This window comes from Chiloscyllium punctatum, chromosome 3 (genome assembly GCF_047496795.1).
Source record: "Chiloscyllium punctatum isolate Juve2018m chromosome 3, sChiPun1.3, whole genome shotgun sequence".
NCBI lineage: Eukaryota > Metazoa > Chordata > Chondrichthyes > Orectolobiformes > Hemiscylliidae > Chiloscyllium > Chiloscyllium punctatum.
Window position 1 is genome coordinate 94,939,870 of NC_092741.1, and position 24,816 is coordinate 94,964,685.

A 24,816-nucleotide genomic window follows, 5' to 3' on the forward strand; every position below is an offset into this window, starting at 1 on the left:
AGCAAAGGGAAGGCAAGAAAAAAAACATAGAAAGCAGACGAACCCTAGGTTCAGCTCTGCTACTCTGCCAAAATCTTGAACATCTTCTGTAGGCTTTGGGAGCTGCCTACAAAAGAGCATAACTGTTTTAAAGACCAGGATTATAGACCTTTTCTTCTGGAAGTACATCAGTTTCTCAAATGTGAAGGAATTAACTTTCATTGTTCATTAACTGTTTTTGTTTCTTATTTTCTTGATGTTAGTGCATTGCAATAACTTAATAGGGAATATCCATGATCATACATTACCATGCAGAGATACACTAAAATGAATCATGATTTTCTTTTACGATTCACCCATGGGACAAAGTTGTTACTGGCTGGCCAGCATTTATTACCCATTCCTAGTTGCCCTTGAGAAGGTGAGCTGCCTTCTTGAACTACTGCAGTCCACGTATAGGTGGACCGACAATACCCTTAGGGAGGGCATTTCAGGATTTTAACACAATGACACCGAAGGAACTAGAAGGATATTTTTTCAAGTCAGTGGCCTGAAAGGGAAATGCAGACAGTGTTGTTACCCCATATCTGCTATTCTTGCCTTTCTAGATAGTAGGGATTGTGGATTTGGAAGTGTTGTCTCAGGATCTTGGGTGAATTTCTGTACTGCATCTTGTAAATAGTACAGATGCTGCTACTTGGGGTCAATGGAGAGACCGAATTTTGGTGGATGTGGTGCCAATCAAGCAGGCTGCTTTATCCTGAATGAAGGTTAGCGGGGAACATTTCATCATACTCCTAACTGGAGCTTTGTAGAAGGCTTTAGAGACTCAGGTGTTGAATTACTGTATTCCTGGCCTCTGACCTGCTCTTGTAGCTACTGTACTTATACAGTGTTTCTGGTCAATGGTAACCTCCAGGATATTGACAGTGGGGGATTCAGGGAAGGTAACATCATTGAATGTCAAGGGGTGCTTGCTAGATTATCCCTTATTGAAGATGATCATTGCCTGGCATTTGTGTGTTGTGTATGTTACAGTCATCAGTGAACATTCCCAGTTCTGATCACATGATAGAAAGGTGGAGTGGGAATCCTAACATCAGGATCAAATGCAGGTCTCAACCCTTGATCAACTGACCAACTAGAGTCATCAAAGACTGCTGACTGTCCACAGAAAATTCCATGCAGTCCCTTTCCCCTGCTACTCCTGCAGTTTGTAGGTTTATTTCCTTCAAGTATACATTCGATTTCCTTTTGAAATCATTCATTGTTGCCCCTTCCACCAAATATGCAAGCAACAATTTCCAGCTCATTATTATATGCAGTGTTAAAAATTCTTCCTTTCATATCCCTGGATTGCTTCCATAAAACATCTGTGTATCTATCCTTGTAGTAGCTGTCATTTCCAAAGCTAGCATAATCTTGTACACCACAATCAAATCTCTTTTATTCCCAAGAGGAGAATTCCAATTTCACCAACTTAAATTTGGAACTAAAATCGACCCCCTCTTGGTCAATTCTGTAACTCCTGAATGCACCCTCTCAAATACCTTCACTCCTTTCATAGATCCAATTCTCTGGCACATTCCCCATACCTTGGGAAGATTGGACGATTACGGAAAGCCTCTCACCTATCCCATTTTGTTTACCCACCTAGCAAGCAAGCCATCCACATCAAGTATTTAACTGGTAATCCACTCTCATGTACACTCTTTTTCAATTGATCTTATTCAAATTAACTAAATGTAAAAGAAGCAGCCACTTTTAATTTAAGTTTGGTAGATGCATACCAGTGGAGAGAGAGTAGAATGCCTTCCAGCAGTCAAAGAGCTACAACTTTCTGGTGCAGGCAAGTTCAAACCTTGAGGCACACTTTCAACACTTCTAAAGTTTATAAATGCAAAAATATTCATACCTGCCAGATTTTAAAATGATGAGCTGCAGCTACTGTTTGTCCATAGTACATTGTTAGCAGCATGGATAGGGTTAGGGGTGTGAGAAGGTTTTAGAAGCAATCTAGAACACTTCCCATCTGACCTGTGTACATAGTCTTTCTCTGACCATGTTTCAGGCAGAGTGAGAACCTGCCTAGCAATTGCAAGTTTCTAGTTAGCCTGGAGGAGAGGACCCTCGCCTCTAAATTAATGCACTCGAGCACCCACCAACTGCCTGCAGCCATGAAGCACTGTGGAACTATCCTGACCTCCTGGAAAATTGTCACACATCGACAACCAGCACCCTCTAAAATACCTTCACTCCTTTCATAGATCTGATGACCAGAACTGGACACAATGATCCAGTTGTAGCCTAGAGTTTTACAAAATTTCAGCTTAATATCCCTGTATTTGTGCTCAAAGCCACCATTTATGAAGGCCAATATTCCATATATTTTATGGACCACACTCTCAATATGTTTACCTCCCTTCAAAAATCTATGTACATGAACACCATGATTCCTGTCACTGCTTTTGAACGAGGCTATTAAGTCTCTTTTGCCTCTTCTTACGCCTTCTTCCAAAGTACGTCAATTGATAGTTCTCTGCATTAAATTGCACTGCTACATGTGCCTATTAAGCTAGGCCATCTATGCCATGGCAGTAGTGGGAAATTCTGGGCCTGCCTCTCCAACTTGCATGGAATGCCAGCCTCAGTTCTCTCCACATACTTTAAGTAATCCAGTAGTTATAAATCATCAATATGTTCCCAGACCACATTTTTGTGAGTGTATAGATCATTGATTTACTGTCAGTTGGCTGATTTGAGAGAACAGTCAAAACTAGAAAAAGTATATATCTGCAGCTATTGCACTCCGAACACCGTAAAATAGACTGAAAATGTGACTTGTGATAGTGTATCTTATCAGGTCTCAAATAATAACTATAACTCTTCTGTGGAGCAAGTTTGATTGAGCAATCCATTTCACAAGAACCTGACATAACACATCAAACACAGGTAATATTCAGATTGGACTTCACTATTGATTTTTTTACCTTCTATCTTAAAGCTGCTGACTCATGTTTGGATAAAGTTCCGAAGGATCAGCAGGCAATTTCAGCTAGCAGAGAAAACAGAACAGCAAGTCAAGATTATCCTCAGCTACATATAAAAGTCATGAGATGATAAACAAGAATGGGAACATTAGCTGATCCTGGTCCATCAAAAACCCACTTCTAACTTAAACTTCTTTAAGTGATGATATATTCATTATTTATGTCAGGGCAGTTTTGTTTACTTATAAATTTATGGCAAATAAACATTACTTTGATGCTATAGAATCTTAATTGAACCAGGTCTGTACCACTCCACATACCATTCATCCTTTCAAGTCTGACAATGTTATGAACCATGGCCCATACCAGCAAATTAAAGATGCATGTCACATGAACAATATAGTATTAATGGGTTATCTTAATTTACATACACAGACAGGGTAAACCAGATTAGCACTAATGAAGTAGAGGATAATTCACATTCGTAAAAAAAAAGAGTTCTAGAGCAATATGTTGAAGAACCAACAAGGAATCAAGTTACTTGGAGTTATGTCATCAAAAAGGGATGATTGAGAACATTGTACTAAGAAATAGCAACCATAATATGATAGACTTTCATGTTATGTATATGAAATAGTTCATTCTGAAATTTGCATTTTAAATCTGCATAATGGAAACTACGAAGGCATGATGGGTAAATTGGATATGATGGTTTGGGAAAATATGCTAAAAGATTGGGCAGTTGATTTGAAGATAAGGACTGGTTTTTTAAAAAATTTACATGGTTTAAAACAGATATAAATTCCTCTAAGGCACAAATATCCAACGCAAAAGTTGAATCAACAACGGCTAACAAAAGAAGTCAAAGATTTCATAAAAACAACTTTAATTTCTCTCCACAAATGCTGCCAGACCTGCTGAGCTCTTCTAGCAATTTCTGTTTTTGTTCATGAAAACAACTTTTTAACTATCAACATCAATGCTACCAGTAGCCTCAACGCACTGACAACAATATTCAACTACAACAATTCAAACTGATGTGTTTTTTTTTAAAACCTGTTCACTGTTCATTACACCTTTCTGTGCAGCTGTTGTGTGGCTGATTCTTCTCATCTTTAACAATTAGTAGACTCTTTTAAACTCAAGCAAGCCTGGTTAAATTGGCTTCTTTTATAACAAATGTTCTAATATTTGAATTTGAGAAGGGAAGGCATCCATTTTCAGATTAACTTTATTGACATGAACTGAGAGAGCAGGTAAATAAACACAAGGAGCAATTCATTCCTCCTCACCCAGAAACTTAAGATTTGCTATCTCCTTTCTGGCATTGAAAAAGTCAGGAACCGCATCCAGAATCTGGATGTAACGTGGAAAAAAGGACAGTGACACCATGTTTATGAAATTTGTTAAGTGACAGGAGTCAGAGTAATGGGGAACAGTTTTTTTTTAGCAGGTCTAAGACTTATAGTTGGGTCCCCATAAATTGGTATTTCTTGACAAATATTAAAGACATACAGTTTAATATATAGGACACAATTTCAAAATTTGCAGATGGCACAAAAATTGGAAGCATTGTGAAATACAAGAAAGAGTGTTAATATCAAAAAGCTACAAATGTGCTGTTGGACAGTACAGACAGGCACATGAAATTTAACAAAAGTGTAAAGTTATTATATTTGGGAGAAACGATAAGAAAATGTGATATAAAATTAAGGATAAATTTCTAGAGTAGTTGCTGGAAGGGGGACAATAAATATAAATGTGTGCAAATCACTGAAGTGACAGAGCAAGTTAAAAGAGTTAGGAATTATGCATACAGGATCCTGAGGTTTATCAAAAACAGCAAAGAGCATGTAAGCAAGGGAGTTATAATAAACCTGTGTAAAACTTCTCAGCACCAAGCACACAAATCTTGCGATTTTAAAATAAATTTAGATACAGAAAATATTAATGCTCATTCACTATTAGTATCAGTGCAAACCCAGCAAAATGGACACGCAAGAATTTTTATGGTTTATTCTTTCATGGTATGTGGGCATTGCCAGCATGGCCAGCATTTATTGCTCATCCCTAATGCCCCTTGAACTGAGTGGCTTAGCAGATACCTTTGGAGACGTGCCTCCCAGATTTTTGGCACTATGCTTGATGTTTTGTGTCAAATTTGGTGTTCACAGATTCATATGCACTTACTGATGTAAGCCACACCAAATGATTTTAGTGAGACTGCTATGGCAGGTGTTGAGACAATGTAATAAAAATTTGCAGAGTGGGCAAATCATGATATCAGTCAGCACATAACAATGATTTGACTGTACATGTACCATTTTTAGACTCATTGCACCAGATAACTCTGTTAATCTCACACTAGTGAACACGTGTTCAGCAGCAAGAAGGATGCCCATCTCCCCACCCAAAGAGTGCTATTTGAAGATGCCACTACCAATTATTTTAAGATTAGTTGCTGAGTTAATATGCACTGCCGTTCAATTGGTAAAGTCTATAGGAAGTGGTGTGGCACATGGTGAGGTCCTTATATTTTATCACTACAAAGAATCTGCTCAGATGACTTGATACAATGAATGGGTGGGCGATAGTTACCAGGTCTGCAACCTGAAACATGGTAGGGTGCATGCTGAGAGGATCAACAAAGAAAAAAAAAACTGTTCTAAGAGATAGGAAGGGAAGGGAGGAAAAGAATTCTCAGCATAAGGCCATCAGCCCAGGGTCCAGGCAGCATTCTCCCATCTCAGCTGTAACCAACCACTATCAATGTTAGGTGTCTCGGCAGAATTCATGTTGTTTTTACTTTGAGTCAGTCAGCATACGAAATCAGAGGATAGCTACAACTCAGTCGTGACTCTGCTTGCATCCCATGCATCTATGGCCAGTATGCACATAATGACAGCCATGTTGCAATATGGCAGTGATGGAACAGACTACTCGGTTGCATCAGTAATACTCCTGCTGTCTGGATCACTGGACAATCCCTGCTGTTCTCACCAGAACACATTTTGGTTTGACAATTATGTTTAGGGCAGGGCTAATGCTACTAGCACTTACATGTACTAGTAGCATGAAGTTTATTTGCTGCTTGCATCAGAAAGAACATGCATGTGTTAATCTCACATCACAGTATGCCCCCATATTTTTGGAGGTTATAGAATTTTCTCCCTAGTCTCCCTTTGCACTCTCCTGCACCTACAAATATATCCACACCCTGTATTTTAGCACTCCCCACTGCAATGCAATAACACTTGAATGATTGGTTCTCCGTTGGAATGAGAAGGGCTGAGGGCCATTATAATGTTACAATCGCAAAATTGATTTCAAGTTCATTAAACTTAGAATGGACTGTTGTCATCAGTAGACAAATTACTAATGCATTCATGTGAATTCCTACATTTTGTTTATGCAGACCTTAATTAAAAACAAGTGAGATTTCACTGTGCGAGGACCAGAGGTAGAGGGATGTCAAATGAATAATGTATTCTAAAATTTCTCAAAACATGCAATGACAAGAAATTTTATCCACTGTTAGTATAATAGAATAATCTGTAGGCAATGCTCACAAAAGTTTCCACAAACTTGCACTCGTTCAGGAGTTGTGCCCATCAAAAAACTTAAACTATATATGGTTGCCCCTGAAAACCAAGTTGTTTTGTATCCTCTTTCTACTGCATTTCAATTCTGTAGTTGTTCAATAAAAAATAGTGCACATGTATTAAATTAATTTTAATACTCAACAAACTAATTCAAAGGTATTACATAAATCAATTAATACTGGGCAGTAAGTACACATCATCTAGATATGATTACCTTCTTTAAGTACTCAAATTTAAATTTGTTATTACAGGTTGTAGTTCCCTAATCTGGCATTCTCTGGTCCACAGTACTTCCAGTTTTCCAAACAAGTAGGCAGTTTCTGACTTTGCAGAATTGAACTGACAAGTAAATAGATCATCTAAATAATTACTTTCCATTCACTTTATGTTGCACAGCACTTCTTAAACTTATTTAAAAACTCCCACGCTGACCTTAATGCGATCTCCTGTGACCTAGCAAGGCTGTCAGTTTGCAGAGGTACAATCTGTAAATGAAAGTTAAAGGGGGGGAGTTCATTGTGCATGTAAATGAGTTATTCTGGGAGGTGTTAGTCTAACAACATCATAACCAGCAGGTGGGGAAACTTGGATAGGCTTGACACAGTGATGCCCAAGCCACTTTAAACCCTGGATGTATTCTGAAGGAATATCTTAAGTCTGAATCAGCTAAGAGCAGATTGGATAAGAGGAGGCTGCTTCAAGAGCTATGTGGGAAGAACGGATTCCTTTTGGCCCTCAAAGGAAGATTAAAAACAAAAATATTCCTTGGCTTCTTCTGACCACAATCCTTTCATTATCCAACACCAACTACTGGTGTGGTGAATGCCAGGAAAAGTCACATCAGAGTCCAGACAATATCAACAGATCCCAAAATTTGCAAATTAAAGAAACTCCTTACCTTCAGAGCATGAGTTCTTTCTATAGGACTGGATAGGTCACTCATGCAAACATGTCAGGAATGCAATGAATGAACCACCTTCAAGCATGGGTTAATGTTAAATAAGGAATATTAAATGTGATTGTAGATAAATGAAGGCTGAAGCTATGGTTCAGTTGTCCTTAGAAATGTTTTTGTAACTGTATCAAGTGTTCTTCACACAAGTATTTCCTGTATTCAAGTATAACCAACCTGTAACTGATCCTACTTCAATAAAGTAAGAGATCAAAAGAACACACGCCCCCATTCCTTCCTGGACACAGGAGAAGCAAGGGGTTTCAGTAAACCATAGTGAGTCATAGGAGAAATTTTATTTCACCCATTGTGAAAGAACATTAAGTGAATCAGTAATGCAATGTTAAAAGACTTTGATCTATGAAGGTTAAGAAATCTGCACTCCCACGGATCAGTTAACGATACTTAGAGTCTTACTCAACATTATAACTTCTACTAGCATCTGTATGAAGAAAATTATCTAAATGAGCTGCAAGAGTTTCCCCACCTACGCAAAAAAAAAATTGCTGGAATCTACTTTCATAACATTTTAGCTCCACATTGCCAGGAAATTCAGCCACTTGCAAAAGGAATAACCTCAAATTATTTGGTCGCGGTTGATTTTGCGAAATCCTTTCCTACTCTAATATGTAATGCAACCTCTTGCTATGCAGGAGAACAGTAAACGCAATATTTCAATTTGCTGCATGAATGGCAGGAAAAGGCAAATGTGAATTATTGATGTCAGTAACAAAGAACTACCCTATGCAAAATAGGAATTTCTGCTTTCAGGAATCACAGTGGTAGCTCACAGTTTTATGCAGTGCTTTGTAATTACACTCCATCTTTCTTTAAATTCAGCTACAAATGAAGTGATATTTGGTTTTGTTTACATTTTGTATCACGGCATTGGTGAGTAAGGGAGCGTATTTATTTAAAAATTATTCTCAAAATCAAATATTGCTTGCTAGCAATTAGCTTTTTACTTAAAATACCATTTTGAAGTTTTACAATTCTTCCAGACTTGAATGGGGCTCTCTGCTGGAGAGAAGGTGACACCAGATTATCAAGTAACTGCAGTAAAAAGTGTTCTGTAACTGCCAGATAGTAGATTCATTTAAATCACATAAGTATAAAAAAAAGATTTTAAATGAAGTGTACACAATGCAGTGGGAAAGAGTGGAGTCATTTCAGTTTGGTGAGAACATGAGTTCAGTGAGAGACAGAGGAAGATACTTTATTCTTTTTCTACCTTTGTCTGCCTCCAGGTGACTGAGAGTTGAAAAACTACAATGAGAAGGCTGAGTTTGAAAAAAAAGCACCACAAGTAATAATACAGGAGAATTGTTCTCTCTAATCTTCAGCTTGTAGTTTTTAGTAGAAAGGAAGGCTTACTTCATGGTAGGGCAGCTCAGCTGGGTGGAATTCCCATCCTGTGGCATGTGAGAAATCATCGATGTATCTCATAATCTAAATGAACATATGTGCATGTAGCATCACTATAGAAACTCAGGCTTCAGTTTCTAGAATTTGATCAATGACAGGGATAAATTGTGGTTCATCTACAAAGTAGAGTGTTATATGGATAGCATTAGATTAGATTAGACTAGATTACTTACAGTGTGGAAACAAGCCCTTCGGCCCAACAAGTCCACATTGACCCGCTGCAGCATAACCCACCCAGACCCATTCCCCTACATTTACCCCTTCACCTAACACTGCCAGCAATTTAGCGTGGCCAATTCACCTAACTTGCACATTTTTGGACTGTGGGAGAAAACTGGAGCGTCCAGAGGAAACCCACGCAGACGCAGGGAGAATGTACAAACTCCACACAGACAGTCGCCCGAAGCTGGAAATGAACTTGGGTCTCTGGCGCTGCTGCCCACATTCAGAGAGGCAGTCACATTATAGGTTAGGGGCATGTAAGCAAGTGAGGAATGCCTAACTGCCAGAGAGTCTGAAAGGGACAGATAGATAGTACAGGAGTCTCTTGAGGTCCCACTTGAGCATTAGTTTCCATTTAGGATACTGGTGAGGGTTACAGTTCCTCAGCAGAGTACAGCCTGTGGCACCATTTGTAAACCATTTGCACAAGACAGAAAGAAGAAGAATGAAACACAGTATAATGATAGATGCTTCATTAATTATGGGATAGGAAGGGGGATGTAGTCCCACAGTCAGAACTGAGGGAGATAGGTAGAAGATCAGCAAACAGAACCTCATAAGTAGCAATCTCTCGAATACACCCATAGCCAGAGACTAGTGAATACAAAACTGGAAGAAGGATGAATGTGTTGATGGCAAGATGATGCAGGAGGGAGGGATTCAGAGCTGAACAGATTGCACCTGAACAAAGTTGGGATGGAATTCCTTGGCAGGACATTTTGTTGGTGCTTTTGGTACGCTTTAAACAAACTTTGCCTCTGTGTAGGATCCAGGAAAAAAAAACTGGAGCACAATATCAAGTTGTAAATTACTGGAATTAGAGTAAGGGAGAAAGTAAAGTTTTCTATATCAGGGCTACTACATGTATGGGAATGCAAAGAATATAGTAAGGGAAACTGCAATTACCCGAATATGGACTAGGATAATGCAAGCACTAAGGACAGAGAGAGAGAGAGAGACAACCATTCTTAGATTTTGTTTAGGTGAATTTTCTACAGTAGTTTGTGGTAAGGCCAACATGAAAGAATTTACTGTTGGACCTGGTTGTTGGAAATGAATTGGATCCAGTAGATCAAGTGCCAGTGGGGGAGGGGTGTTTAGAGATGAGTGGTAATTATTATTAAGTTTAGGATAATGATGGAAAGGAATAATAGACAATCCATAGAATAATAATTAACTAGGGAAGAGTCAATTTCAATTGAGTAAGAGTAGAGCTGGACCAAAGCTCAGTGGGAAAAACTGTAGTTGAATAATGTACATTTGAAAAGTATATTTATTTTTAAGGCAAACTAGATCTAGGAAGCACTGTTTTCAAATTCAGGATTGTTTTCAATGAAGGAATAGTTTGAGCTCAATTGTGGTATGGGCTGACAACAGGGCAGGCCACATTGAACATGGTGCTTGGTAATGAACCAGGCCAAGCGTTTGATTTAGTTGTAGATGAGCGCTTTGGAGAGAGTGAACATATTTTAGTTATGTCTAGTTTATCAATGGAAAGGGATAGGTACCTGCCACGGGTCAAGAATTATTGATGAGGCAGGGGCAATCATAATGCGATTAGGCAGGAATTAGGATGCACAGAATGGGGTAGCAAAACGCAGGGGATGCAGACAATGGAAATGTGGCGCTGGTTGAAGGAACAGATATTGCTTGTCCTTGATAGGTATATCCCTGTCAGGCAAGGAGGAAGTGATAAGGTAAGGGAACATTGGTTTACAACAGAAATTGCATCTCTTGTTAAGAAGAAGAAAAAGGCTTATGTGTTGATGAGGCAAGATGGTTCAGATGAGGTGATGGAGAGTGACAGATCAGCTAGGAAGAATTTAAAGAAAGAGTTAAGAAGAGCAAAGAGAGGACACGAACAATCTTTAGTAAATAGAATAAAGGAGAACCCTAAAGCTTTCTATAGGTATGTGAGGAATAAAAGGATTATTAGGATAGGAGTAGGGCCAATCAAAGATAGAAGTGGGAAGTTGAGTGTGGACCCTGTGGAGATCAGAGAAGTGGTAAACGAATATTTCTCATCGGTTTTCACTCAGGAAAAGGAGAATATTGTAGAGGAAAAGAATGAGATACGAGATATTAGACTGGAAAGGATCGAGGCTAGTTACGAACAGGTGTTATCAATTCTAGGAGTGAAAGTAGACAAGTCCTCTGGGCCAGATGGGATTTATCCGAGGATTCTCTGGGAAGCTAGGAAGGAGATAGCAGAGCATTTGGCTTTGATATTTGAGTCGTCATTGTCTACAGATTTGGTACCAGAGGACTAGGAGATTGCAAATGTTGTGCCCTTGTTCAAGAGATGACCCAGGTAATCATAGACCAGTGAGCCTTACTTCTGTTGTAGGAAAGGTTTTGGAAAGGATTATAAGAGATAAGGTTTATAATCATCTAGCAAGCAACAATTTGATTTCAGATAGTCAATATGGTTTCGTCAAGGGCAAGTTGTGTCTCACAAACCTCATTGAATTTTTTGAGAAGGTGACCAAGCACGTAGATGAGGGTTGGGCAGTTGATGTGGTATACATGGACTTCAGTAAAGCCATTGATAAGGTTCCACATGGTAGGCTGTTGGAGAAAATGCAGAGGCATGGAATTGAGGGTGATTTAGCAGTTTGGATTAGAAACTGGCTTTCTGAAAGAAGGCAGCGAGTGGTGGTTGATGGAAAATATTCAGTCTGGAGTCCGGTTATTAGTGGCGTGCCACAGGGATCTGTTTTGGGGCCACTGCTGTTTGTCGTTTTTACAAATGATTTAGACGCAGGATTAGGTGGATGGATTAGTAAATTTGCAGACAACACTAAAGTAGGTTGAGTCATGGACAGTGTGGAAGCATGTTACAGGTTGCAGGGGGACTTAGATAAACTGCAGAATTGGGCTGAGAGGTGGCAAATGGAGTTCAATGCCACTAAATGTGAGGTGATGCACTTTGGGAAGAATAACAGGAAGGCAGAATACTGGGTCAATGGAAAGATTCTTGGTAATGTGGATGTGCAGAAGGATCTTGGAGTCCATGTGCATAGATCCCTGAAAGTTGCCACCCAGGTGGATAGTGCTTTTAAGAAGGCATACGGTGTGTTAGGTTTCATTTGTGAGGCATTAAGTTCTGGAGCTGAAATATCATGCTGCAACTATACAAAACACTGGTGCGGCCACACTTAGAATATTGTGTACAGTTCTGGTCTCCATGTTTCGGGAAAGATGTGGAAGCATTGGAAAAGGTGCAGAGGAGATTTACCAGGATGTTGCCTGGTCTGGAGGGAAGGTCTTAAGAGGAAAGGCGGAGACACTTGAACCTGTTCTCATTGGCAAGGAAAAGGCTAAGAGGGAATTTGATAGAGACATACAAGATGATCAGAGGATTAGTTAGGGTAGACAGTGAAAGTCTTTTTCTAGGATGATGACATCAGCGTGTACAAGGGGGCATAACTACAAATTGAGGGGTGATAGATTTAAGACAGGTGTCAGAGACAGGTTCTTTACGCAGTGAGTGGTAAGGGCGTGGAATGCCCTACCTGCTAATGTAGTCAACTCAGCCACATTAGAGAGATTTAAACAAGCCTTAGATAAGTACATGGATGATTTTAGGATAGTGTAGGGGGACGAGCTGAGAATAGCTCACAGGTTGGCGCAACATCAAGGGCCGAAGGGTCTGTTCTGCACTGTATTGTTCTATGTTCTATATTTCTTCAAAAGGGAAAGGTAGGGTAAACAAATCCAGAACACACCACATGAAAAAGTAGATATAAATTAAAACATTGAAAAAAACATGCTTATGACAGGTGTCAGGTAGAAAATACATATGAAAACAATTGCAGTACAAATATCCATAACATATAAACATATGAAGTGGGAACAGTGGGCTATTCAGTCCCTCAAGCCTGCTCCATCATTCATTATGACCATGACTGACCTGTTTGCATCTAAAATTTCACATTCCATCTACCCTGTATAATTTCTGACTCAATGCCTAACAAGATTCTATATATCTGTGCCTTAAAAATATTCAGTGACTCTGCTTTCACTGCCTTCTGAGATAGTATTCCAAAGTTGCACAACTTTCAGAGATAAAGAAATCTCTAATTTCTTTCCTAAAGAGAAATCTCTAATTACTTTCCTAAAAGAGCAATCCCTAATTTTAGAACAGCACTCCCTAGATCTGGACCACCAAGAGTAAATATTCTTTGTTTTGATCAGATATTAAATTCTGTTGCAAGTATTAAAATGCAAATGCCTCATCAAAGAGGTACTAATGTTACTGCAGTCTTTACATTTTACAAGTGACTCAGTATCCCAATTTATGCTTTGACTATTACATTTCTTTTCTTCATTTATACTATCTACATATCACTATCAAAGCCAAAATTTATCACTCTTCTCCAATTAAATTTGTAATTTAATCACATCCTTAAACTGCTGCAGTGCATGAGGTGCAGGTACTTTCCCAATACATTACGGGAAGGAGATCCAGAATTTTGATCCAGAAAGACTGAAGGAGTGGTGTGATCATTCTGAGGCAAGTTGATGAGATGATGGTGCTGCCATACACCTGCAGTCCTTCTAGATGATAGAAATAGCAGCTATAAAAGAACACTTTGAGAGTTACTGCACAGCATCTTATGTACAGAACACACCTACAACCTCTGCCTGTGCTGGGTGCGATGCGAATCAAATAGTCTGCTTTGTCCTGGAATGGTGTTGAGTATTGTTGGAGCTGCACTAATCCAGAAAAATGTAGAATATTGCATTATACCTCTCACTGTGTCTTGTAGATGACAGAGTGGCTGTGTTGAGTATTACGAGTAATACTACCAGCAGTTCAAGGTGACAGCTCTTGACCACATTCACAGAGTAATGATGGATGGAAAATAAATCCTGACATTGCTAGGATACCCACACTCCTGGAATGACTTTTTTTTCAAAGTAACCGTTTTCAGGAGAGCAATGAGGAAAAATATAGAAAACCAGGTGTGTGTGATATTAACATCATTCTACAAATGCGATGAATGTCTAAATCATCAGTGAGATCTTCTGGTATCTGGATACCACAAGATATGCACTGGATTCCCTAGAAATCCCATGCAATAACTCTGCAGGAATTGGCTCGGAAATCTGAACTTCCAACAGAAAATTCATCTGCACCACAGCATCCTCAAAAAAGCAACTCTGAATCTGAGTCAGGTCAAAGACTTCACATGGTTCCAACTTACCTGGGCGGCTATCCAGGAAATGTTATCAGAAAACCCTAATCTAACTCCCAAGAAGATACTAACTGCACTCCAATCCTGACTCCCCATAACACTCCAACTCCACCCTGACCCTCAACTGCCCAACAGAACTTCACTATCTGACTTGCCTCCGAGCACCACCTTCCCCTTTGCCTCCTCTCCAAGTCTCTGATCCATCTCCCCACTTTATTGATTCTCCCTGACACCCTAATCCCTTACCTGCTGTCACTTACCAGAATACATCAGTTACTTCCAAAAAAAGGGAGCAGGGCTTTTGCGCAGGTTCTGTCCTCAGCAAATTATTTTGACTGATCAGTATTAGAAAGAGGGGAATGAAAGCTGACAATAGAATTTGAGCCATTGTTTACTCCACCATTTGACTATCCTAACAGGTTTTAGTCTTATAGCTAGCTCCTTTCTAACATGATTCGGAGATGCCGGTGTTGGACTGGGGTGTACAAAGTTAAGAATCACACAACACCAGGTTATAGTCCAACAGTTTAATTGGAAGCACACTAGCTTTCGGAGCGACGCTCCTTCATCAGGTGATTGTGGAGGGCTCGATCGTAACACAGAATTTATAGCAAAACTTTGCAGTGTGATGTAACTGAAATTATACATTGAAGAATTGATTGAATAATTTCTAACAATTATTGCTTGTAAGTAGTAAAATAATTGTTTATTTTACAACTGCAGATAGAAGGATACTACATCTTTTTGACCCATCAGCCATACAACTATTTTGTCAGCTGGACGAAACAAATGGAGCACCCTGCAGTTCTCAATCTGGGAAATTACTTTCAATCTATCTTCTGTCAGCTGTCAAATGATTCCTGGCAGCTGGCCTTGCCTGCATTAACTCAGCTCATTGAAATCGAAAAAATGCAACTGATTGACAGTCACAAACAGGATACCTGCTCTTAACACAAAGTTATGTCTTTACTTACCAAAAACAGTGCTTGCTTTCCCTAGTACCACAGATCTCTTACCAGTGGAAAGATGCAAGTTACATTGTGCAAAAGCAATAAAACGATCCATCCGGTTAGAGGGCAAACTTCAATCAACACAGCAGGAGAGTTAATGAGTTAACAAAACCTAGATCAACTTTTCCCATGGGATCATGTTTTAGTACCTTATTGGCATACTTGTTATCACACAAAGTAGAGGCTTGCTATGCTTTGAAAGCAGTTGTCTTGAAAACAGTTAGTATTTGAGAGATTAATTTCAAATCTGTTACCTTCTAGGTTGGCATAGTAACTAAAAGTGTTTTTTCCATCACAAAGTAATGCCATCTTATCGAAACAGTCTGGCACTTCCAAAGATTAGGTGCCAACAGCATCATCCAAGATGGGATAGACAAGAACACCAGTGCTATAATTAATCAAGGCTTTCAGGTAAAATGTACAGTAACTTAATCCTGCACATTACAAGCAAGCCAATCATTTATACTTTATAACAACCAGCCACCACAGCTGCCTGACCTGCTGTGCTTTTCCAGCACCACTCTAATATTAACTGAAACAAACAGTTAAGTCAAACCAATAGATGTTACAGATATATATAGTTCATAAGGAAATGTTGATGGGTTAACTAAGTGGACAAAAAGTTGGCAAATAGAGCATAATGTGGTAAAATGTGAAGTTGTTCATTTTGGAACAGAGAACAAAAGACCAGAGTGTTACTTAGATGGAAAGAAAACTAAGAAGTTTCAACACAACAGGATTTTGGGGTACTCATGCAGCACAAAGAAGGTTACCTGAGATTAGAACGGGATCCTGATCAGATGGGCCAATTGGCCAAGGAGTGGCAGATGGAGTTTAATTTAGATTCAACTTCTTACAGGGTGAAATCAATTATCCTGAATTTCTACAACATACTTATAGAGAGCACAGGTTGGCGATAAAGGTATGATCACTGTAGCTCATTATTTGGCATAAAATCTCTTGGAACACAGTTTCCTAATAGAAGCATACTCAGTGATATTACTGTTATTATGATTCTATCCCCAATGCTCCCTGAGGAATAAGCAGAACTCTGCTCACTGATACAGATGTGAAAAGTATTTACATAGTATTTTTCAGTCAGAATAGATAGAGAGGGGTGGAGGAATAAGGAGCAGAGCATACTGGTTTAAGATGATTAAGAAAAGAACCAAAGATGAGGTTTTGTTTTTACACAGTAAGTGAACAGAAACAGTAATGTTACGGTTGAAAGTAGTTGGAATCAGATTGCTGTCTAACTCCCAAATTGGAATTGGATACACATCCGAAAATAAAATACCTGCAAGGAAAGGGTAGAGAGTAAGAACAAGTTGAAATACTAGAACATGGTGTGGATTTGACAAGCCGAATAGCCTCCTTCTGTGCCATAACAATGATTCAATGCATTGTATTATACTAAGGGCTACGCAAGAATATTAGGACTTTGGATGATGTCATGGAGCTGCTCATCACTAGATTTAATATGACAGTGTAAATGCTCAAGGAAAAGGCTATCAAATTCTGAAGATTGGAAACTGAAACAAACAGGCAGAGGTGGGTACTGCAGGTACCGGAGATTAGAGTCAAGATTAGAGTGGTGGTGGAAAAGCACAACAGGTCAGGCAGCATCCAAGGAGCAGGAAAATCGACGTTCCGGGCATTCCTGATGATGGGCTTTTGTCTGAATTGATTTTCCTGCTCCTCAGATGCTGCCTGACCTGCTGCTTTTCCAGCATCACTCTAATCTTAATTGAAACAAACAGCTAAGTCAAACCAATAGACGTTACAGATACATAGAGTTCATAAGGAAATGTTGGTGGGTTAAGTAAGTGGACAAAAAGTTGGCAAATAGAGTATAATGTGGGAAAATGTGAAGTTGTTCAGTTTGGAAGAGAGAACAAAAGACCAGAGTGTTACTTAAATGGAAAAAAAAACTGTAAGAAGTTTCAATACAATGGGATTTTGGGGTACTCATGCATAACAACAAAGGTTACCTGAGAGGAGAACGGGATCTTAATCAGATGGGTCAATTGACCGAGGAGTGGCAGATGGAGTTTAATTTAGATAACTGTGAGGTGCTGCATTTTGGAAAGACAAATCAGGGCAGAGTTTATACACTTAATGGTAAGGTCCTGAGGAGTGTTGTTGAACAAAGAGACCTTGGAGTGCAGGTTCATAGTTTCTTGAAAGTGGAGTCCCAGGTAGTCAGGGTAGTGAAGAAGGCGTTTGGCATGCTTGCCTTTATTGGTCAGTGTATCGAGTATAAGAGTTGGAGGTCATGTTGCAGCTATATAGGACTTTGGTTAGGCCACTTTTAGAATACTGCATGCAATTCTGGTCTCCATGCTACAGGAAGGATGTTGTCAAAAATGAAAAGGGGTCAGAAAAGAATTACAAGGAGGTTGCCAGGATTGGAGATTTTGAGCTATAGAAAAATGAGACGTGATCTTAAGGAGACATATCGAGTTCTTAAGGGATTTGACGGGTAAATTCTGAGATGTTTACCCTCACGGAAGAGTCTAGGATTAGAGGGAATAGTCTTAGAATTAAGGGACGCCAGTTTAAGACTGAGATGAGGAAGAACTTCTTCCTCAGAGGTTGAGAATCTTTGGAACTTCTTGCTACAGAGTTCTTGAGCTTGCCTCCTCATCAGCCAGTCTGTGTTAAACCTAACTCTTGGATGTGGACAAGAAAGAAAAACAAAATAGCAATGGGCACAGGAGAGAAAGAACATCCCTACGTTATGGCATTGATCATCACTGAAACATCACTGTATGAAGCTACAGTATTGAAGGGCAAAATCCTGCCCAGAAAAGGTTAACAGAAGTTTGGATCGGGAATCATCCTCATCACATGACTAAAAGACACTCACAGGCAACACTACAATAAAGTCTCCTTTCTGCCTATCCTCTCAGCAATAGACAATGTATCACGCATCACAAGCATGCCACAGCGGTCAAATACAAAACAAAACAATTGTTTCAACCTTGCAAAATCCAGAAGCAATAGATCTAATATGGATAACAGAGCTGTGTGAGTCCTGTCATATAGTTCCAGTTACAATAGTAATTTTCAACACAAAATCTCCACAGGACTCTTCATTCTAGACAAAACAGAAACAATATTTCAATTAATTCCATTATGTGAGAGGTAAAAAAAGATTTTTACGAAATATTTAGCTTTATCGCTACTTTTTGATGAAATAAAGTGAGACTTAATCACCTTGCTCAGTCTTGTCTGAGCAGTCACTTAACTTCCATCCTGAAACCCTTGATTCTAAAGGCTTCCATGAGACAATTAATTTCCAAGGAAATTTACATCTTCCAATTCCATGATCTTACGCAAGAGAATAGTATATTTTCTGTTTTCCTTTTTTAAGCAGGTTGGAGTCAGACCTAGCACCAAGGAAATGGGCATATTTCTTGGAGGTCCATCATCACAGTGCCAAGACATTACTGCAGGGATTCCACAGGGTACTGTCTTAGGCCTAACTAATGTTTAGCTAATTCATTAATAACAGTCCATGATTAGAGTTAGAAATATGGATACATACTGATGATTGAAGTCCATTTTCATACGCAGCAAAGGTGGATAAACATTTAGGCTTCATTTGATAAGTGATATGCAATATCTTTGCATGCAAGTACCATGCAGTGACCATATCGAACAGCAAAGAATTTAACCATCTTGGTTTGATATCAAGCGGCATCAAGCGGATGCCACACTATATCAGCATCTTTGGTGTTAACATTGACCAGAAACTTAACTACTTCAGTCATATAAATACTATATATAGAACAGCTCAGAGGCTATGAATGCTTAAATGAGTAACTTGCCTCTAATAGCGAATTCTGTTCATGCACTTAGCTGAACAGCTGGTTTGTAATGCAGAGTGATACAAACAGTGTGGTTTAATTCCTACAGTGACTGAGGTTACCCTGAAGGATTCCCCTTCTCAAATTTCTGGCCTCGCTTGAGACATAATGACCCTTAGGTTAAACCACCACATTCTCTCATGATAAGAAAGCAGCCCTATGACGTGATAAGACTCAGGTGACATTACTTTTATAATTTGCCTCATGACTCTCCAAAGCCTTCTACAAGGCATAAGTGTGATGAAATTGTCACCATTTGTCTGAATGAATGCAGTTCCAATAACACTCAAGAATCATACAGAACAAAGCAGTGACCAGAAACCAGCTCCAACATGCACTCCCTCTACCACTGACGCACAATAGCAGAAGTGTGTACAATAAGACACAATTGAACAATTCACCAAGGATCCTTCACAGCACTTTCCAAACTCCTGACAAGGTTGTGGATGCACAGGAACACCAGCATCTGCAAGTTTCCCTCAAAGGCATGCAGCATGTTGACTTAGAAATATATAAGACCATAAGCAGCAGAAGTAGGTTATTCGGACCATCAATACTCTTCCATCATTCAATTAGATCATGGCTGATCAAAGAATTCTCAACTCCACTTTCCTGCCTTTTCCACATAACAATTGATTCTCTTACTGATTAAAAATCTGTCTCTCGCAACCTCAAATACACTAAATGACTAAGCTCTTACAGCCCTCTCTGGCTAAAAAAATCCCACAGATTCACTACTCCAAGAAAAACTTCTGCTTCCTCTTGGTCTTAAATGAATGACCCCTTATTCTGAGATTATGCCCTCTGGACTTCAATTCTACCAATAAATTGGTAACAATGTTTACACGTTTGCCTTATTAAGCCCATTAACAATGTTGTATGTTTTAATCATGGCATCCCTCGTTCTTCTAAACCCAGTGAGTACTGGGCCAACCTACTCAACCTCTCCTTATAATGTCCCTCCTTGCTCAGGATCAAGCTAATGAACCATCTTGGGTTTGCCTCCAAAACCATTTTATCTTCCATTAGAAAAGCAGACCAATATTGTTCACAGTATTCAAGATGTGCTCTACCTAGTGAATTTTATAATTTTTGCAAGACTTCTCTATTTTATCTAGTTTTATGTGATTCATGCACAAGGACAACATTCCCTCTAAGCTGCAAGCTGTTTGAAGGTTCCACATATGGCAATGCAATGACTTCTAGTTTCAGAAACTTCTGCTACACACTGACTTCAATGATCCATACAGTAGAAAAATAATTATAGGGAACTTATAGGAGGACCCCGAAATACCTCTGTGCTGCAGTTTTTAGCAGTGTTCTTTGGTTTCAATAAGAGTCAGCTCCTCCATTCTTCTGTCAAAGTGCATAGCTTTCCCACATTCTACTGCATCTGCCAGGTTTTTGCTCAATCATTTAACTCCTCTGCAGACTCTTTGTGTCATCCTCATTACTTGTCTTCCCACCTATTTTTGAGTCATCCACAAATTTGGTAATAGTACAATCACTTCCCTCATCTGAATAACTAATACATATTGTAAATAATTATGGTTTCAATACAGATTCCTATGGAACTCAATTAGTTATTGATCCTACTTGTTACCTTCTTAAAGAATTCTAACAACATTTGTCAGGCAAGCTTTTCCTTCAATGAAGCCATGCATACACTGCTTGATTATGTTTTATATTTCTAAATGCTCTGCTATTGCATCCTTTACACCATACTCTAACATTTTCCCAAAAATAGATGTTAAGTGAAGTGGCCTTTAATTACCTCCTTCGCTTTTGAATAAGGGTGTTACACTGGCAGTTTTCAAATTTCCTGGGACTTTTCCACAATCTAAGGACCTTTGGAAGATTACTAGCATAGATCGTTCCTTCATCTTCAATGGATCATAATCCTGGGACTCTCTCCCGAACAGTGCTGTTGTACTTCCAGCAGATGGACTACAGGTGTCAAGAAGACAACTCACCATCACCTTCTCAGAAGCAAGTAGGGATGAGTAATAAATGCTGATCAATGATGTTCACATCCAATGAAATTAAAAAAAACATACTATTCCTGTCAGTTATATCTCAGATAACTGATAAGGAACTTGCCTCAATCACAGGACAGTAGAACCCACAAATGTTTGTTCAATAATGGAAGCAGGTACATTATGATGGTCCAATTTCTGAAGTGCATCTTCAGCAAAACTGAACAAGTTAGGAAAGAAAGCTAAAATAAATAATAAGATTTTTGTTCCAACTTGTCACAACAGTTGAAACGGTCACTCCTTTTTCTCATTCTCTCTAGGCATCCTTTCTGCATACAATGGATAAAGAACAAGTGAAACAACACAAACAAGATATTCCTGCTAGTAAATATTAAATAATTAAGTCTGAGTCATTTTTCCGCCTATGCTTAACTTGTGTGTTCCATGAAAATTCCTCCCACATATTTTGATTTGGTATACTCAGTTCTTCTTGTACATTCTGTTGAATTCCAATGCCAGCACCTTTGCCTGCTTTGTAGGTGGTACTAGCTCTGAATATTTGTCCAAATTGCAGATTACTTTCAGAAACTCAACAAAAAGTATAAGAAGTTAAAGGTAATTATATATTCTTTACACAGCACTAAAAAATAAGACAGGATTAAGTCAGATTCTCAACTCATTTATAAGTATGAAGTATGAAACTTTAAAGGAAACCAAAAATAATTTCAGAAACAATTTTTCAGGTACAGATAAAGTTTCTATTAGCTCTGGTAATTAACCTGGATGCCTACTTTGATCAAGAGACAAATCCCTTGAGCTAATCTGCCTAATATTCCTTCAATTTACAATGAAGAGACAATAGTTGTATTTCCAACTTGCAGTTCTGGGAAAATATTTGAATGAGCCACAATATGTAAAATAAATCAATTCGGGGAAATTAGAAGTGATGCAGCCAAAGACCTACCTCAATTAAGTAAATATATGCAGATCAGTGAGATCTCAGGCACCCATGACTGATATGAATCCTGTTGGTCTGCCTCTGGGATGCTATACTCTGGGATGCTATGCTGTATGGCATGTATCATTAGAATTCTGAAATTTAACTTCTTTCATTAATCTGAATTTTGTAACGGAGCCAGTTTTAATTGTTCAGAAACTGAGTGGTACATGCAGTACCAGCATCAGAGTTAGCTCAAACTGACTGAGAGGGAACCTGTCTGGAGATTTTCAACAGAGTGACTTTACTCACAAGCTAGATCGGGGTTGTTCTACTTGCAGCAAATGAGATTGAGGGAGACCTGATAGAGGTGGAGAACATGAAAGAAAAGTTAGATAAAGCTAATAAAAGAAAGCTTTTGCAATTAACTGATGGTAGGACCAAGTGAGACAGATAGGAGATTTGTGGCAGAAGATGCAGGATTCTGTAAAGAAGAATGCCTTCATGCAACAAATGGTAATGGCATGGAACTCACCACCTGTGAGGAAGGTGGCAGCGGAGATCATGAATGATTGCAAAATGAAATTTTATGGGATCTTAAAAGGGAAAATAAACACTTGTGAGGATTGACTGGAAGTTCCAATAGAAACCAAATAAGAATTCAATGGTCTAATTTTTTTTCCCTCTGCGCTGATCTGATCGTATTGCCCTCAAAGTTCACCAGAATTATGCAATGAGTCCAAGGCTTAATTTCTATAAGTTATGGCCAACCAACCATTTCAGTCCTGAACATGAGCCTAAACATTTTCTTCCCCTTCTCATAGTCATCACAAGTACATACTCTGCATCTTGAACACAATATACATTGAATCTAAGGTAAAACAAACTTTTAGTGGTTTCGGGTAAGACATTTGAAAAATATAAAGCAGATTTTATTATGCCCTAATTATTGTGAACTTGTAAATACATTCACCTGTCGAATTATTTAACAGCCTAACTGGTTGCTGAGAGAAATCTATCTTAAATCCAACAATTTGCAATCCTCAGTGTTTAGTGGAGTTGGCTGAGCTATATCAATCAATCTCAGAAAGATTTGGCAAAGGTATTGGCACAACAAGAAACACATTTACACCATTACTTTGTGGGAACTGTACAATATAATAAAGTTCACACCAGATTTGGGGAATTTCAGTGTGAGTCTCTGCGAGATTGTGAATTGTTGTAATAAAAGCAATTTCCCATTAATTCTGAACAACTCTTACCTCCTGGGTCAACAGAAAAACTGGGCTCAGTATCAAGTTTCCAATTGCTCTTCTAATATAAAATGAAGATTTAAATCGAATCGCAACCTTGAGCAGGATTTGCATAATTACTGAGCAATATTCATCCCCAGTATATAAATGTTTTGAACGTCTAGGTGAAAATCACAATCCACGCCCACACAAAGTCCATCACTTGTCTGTTTGCCCAGTTGCCCAAGTATAGCATCCCAGAGGCAGACCAACAGGATTCATATCAGTCATGGGTGCCTGAGATCTCACTGATCTGCATATATCTTTTCCAGTGACTGATATGATGCTACTCAAGATGTTCCACACCATTAAACTAAACCACAGGTGAGTACTATTGTCCTTTCAACACTTCTCAATAACAAGGAAGCAGGTCACCTTCAAGTGGTCAGAATGGATATATAAGGGCCCTGTTACATCTCACTTGCCCACAGAGACAGATGAACTAGAAGATATTATAAAACAGTGATGGTATTTAATGCAAACAATGAAGTAAATTAATTTTTATTCCCATCTTTGTGCCTTTTTTATAAAAGAAAACCAGTTGGTCTTGCATTGATAATAGAACCTGAGGACATCCCAAAGTGCTTTACATTCAATGGACTACTTTTGAAGTGTAGTCATTGTTGTAACATAGGAGACAATGACAGCCAGTTTTGTGCACATGCAATTTATTTCATTTGTTTGTCATGTAATCTCACTTGTTTCTTTCCTGAGACAATAGTATGGATATGTGGGATGGATGGCAGGCTGAAAAATAATATTTGAAATGACAACATGAATATTATCTCCATGATTAATAAGCTGTGGAACTGGACTTGCATCCAGGGCCTTCTGGTTCAGAGGCAAGTGTGTTGAGTCACAAGACTCCTTTTGCAACAGTTAGTAAAAAATGGGGATAATTCTCCATTTTTGCTGGGGATAATTCTCCTGCTATACTTTTAAATACGGTGCGGGATATTTTACAGGATTTTTATTGGTTTTCCACCTGAACAAAACAGATGGAGTCTCAGATTAACGTCGAATCAGAAAGATGGTGCCTCTGACACTGAAGTTCTGCCACAGAAATCAAATGGAGTATTCATCTTGATTTTTTGCTCAAGTCTAGAAGTTGAGCTTGAAGTCCCGAACTTCTGCCTCAGAGGTGAGCATATTGTCAACTGAGCTGCAGCAAGTGGTAATTTTTGGAATAGGGCAAGAGTATTTCGAGATAATTATATATCATTGATATTGATATGTTGTGCTGTGGCTAGTATCAATCAAATTAGTTCATGAGAAAGGTGAAAGAAAACTGATCCCTATAAATTACAAGCATCACCTGCTCCAGAAGTCCAACCTTCAAGGAGCAGGAGAGTCGATGT

General features: G+C 38.8%; 1 protein-coding gene across 7 annotated transcripts in view; it reads right to left on the reverse strand.

Annotated features, from left to right (window-relative positions):
• LOC140463037 (protein eva-1 homolog A-like) overlaps positions 1-24,816 on the reverse strand; it is a 387,899-nt gene that overhangs the window by 68,898 nt on the left and 294,185 nt on the right. Inside the window, exon 1 of one of the 7 annotated variants that reach the window (XM_072556720.1) lies at positions 2,970-2,990. The exons of the other annotated variants lie outside the window; for them this stretch is intronic. The gene's annotated coding sequence lies outside the window, so the exon portion shown is untranslated. Of the gene's footprint in view, positions 1-2,969; positions 2,991-24,816 lie in introns of those variants that run through there. 7 annotated transcript variants of the gene reach the window in all.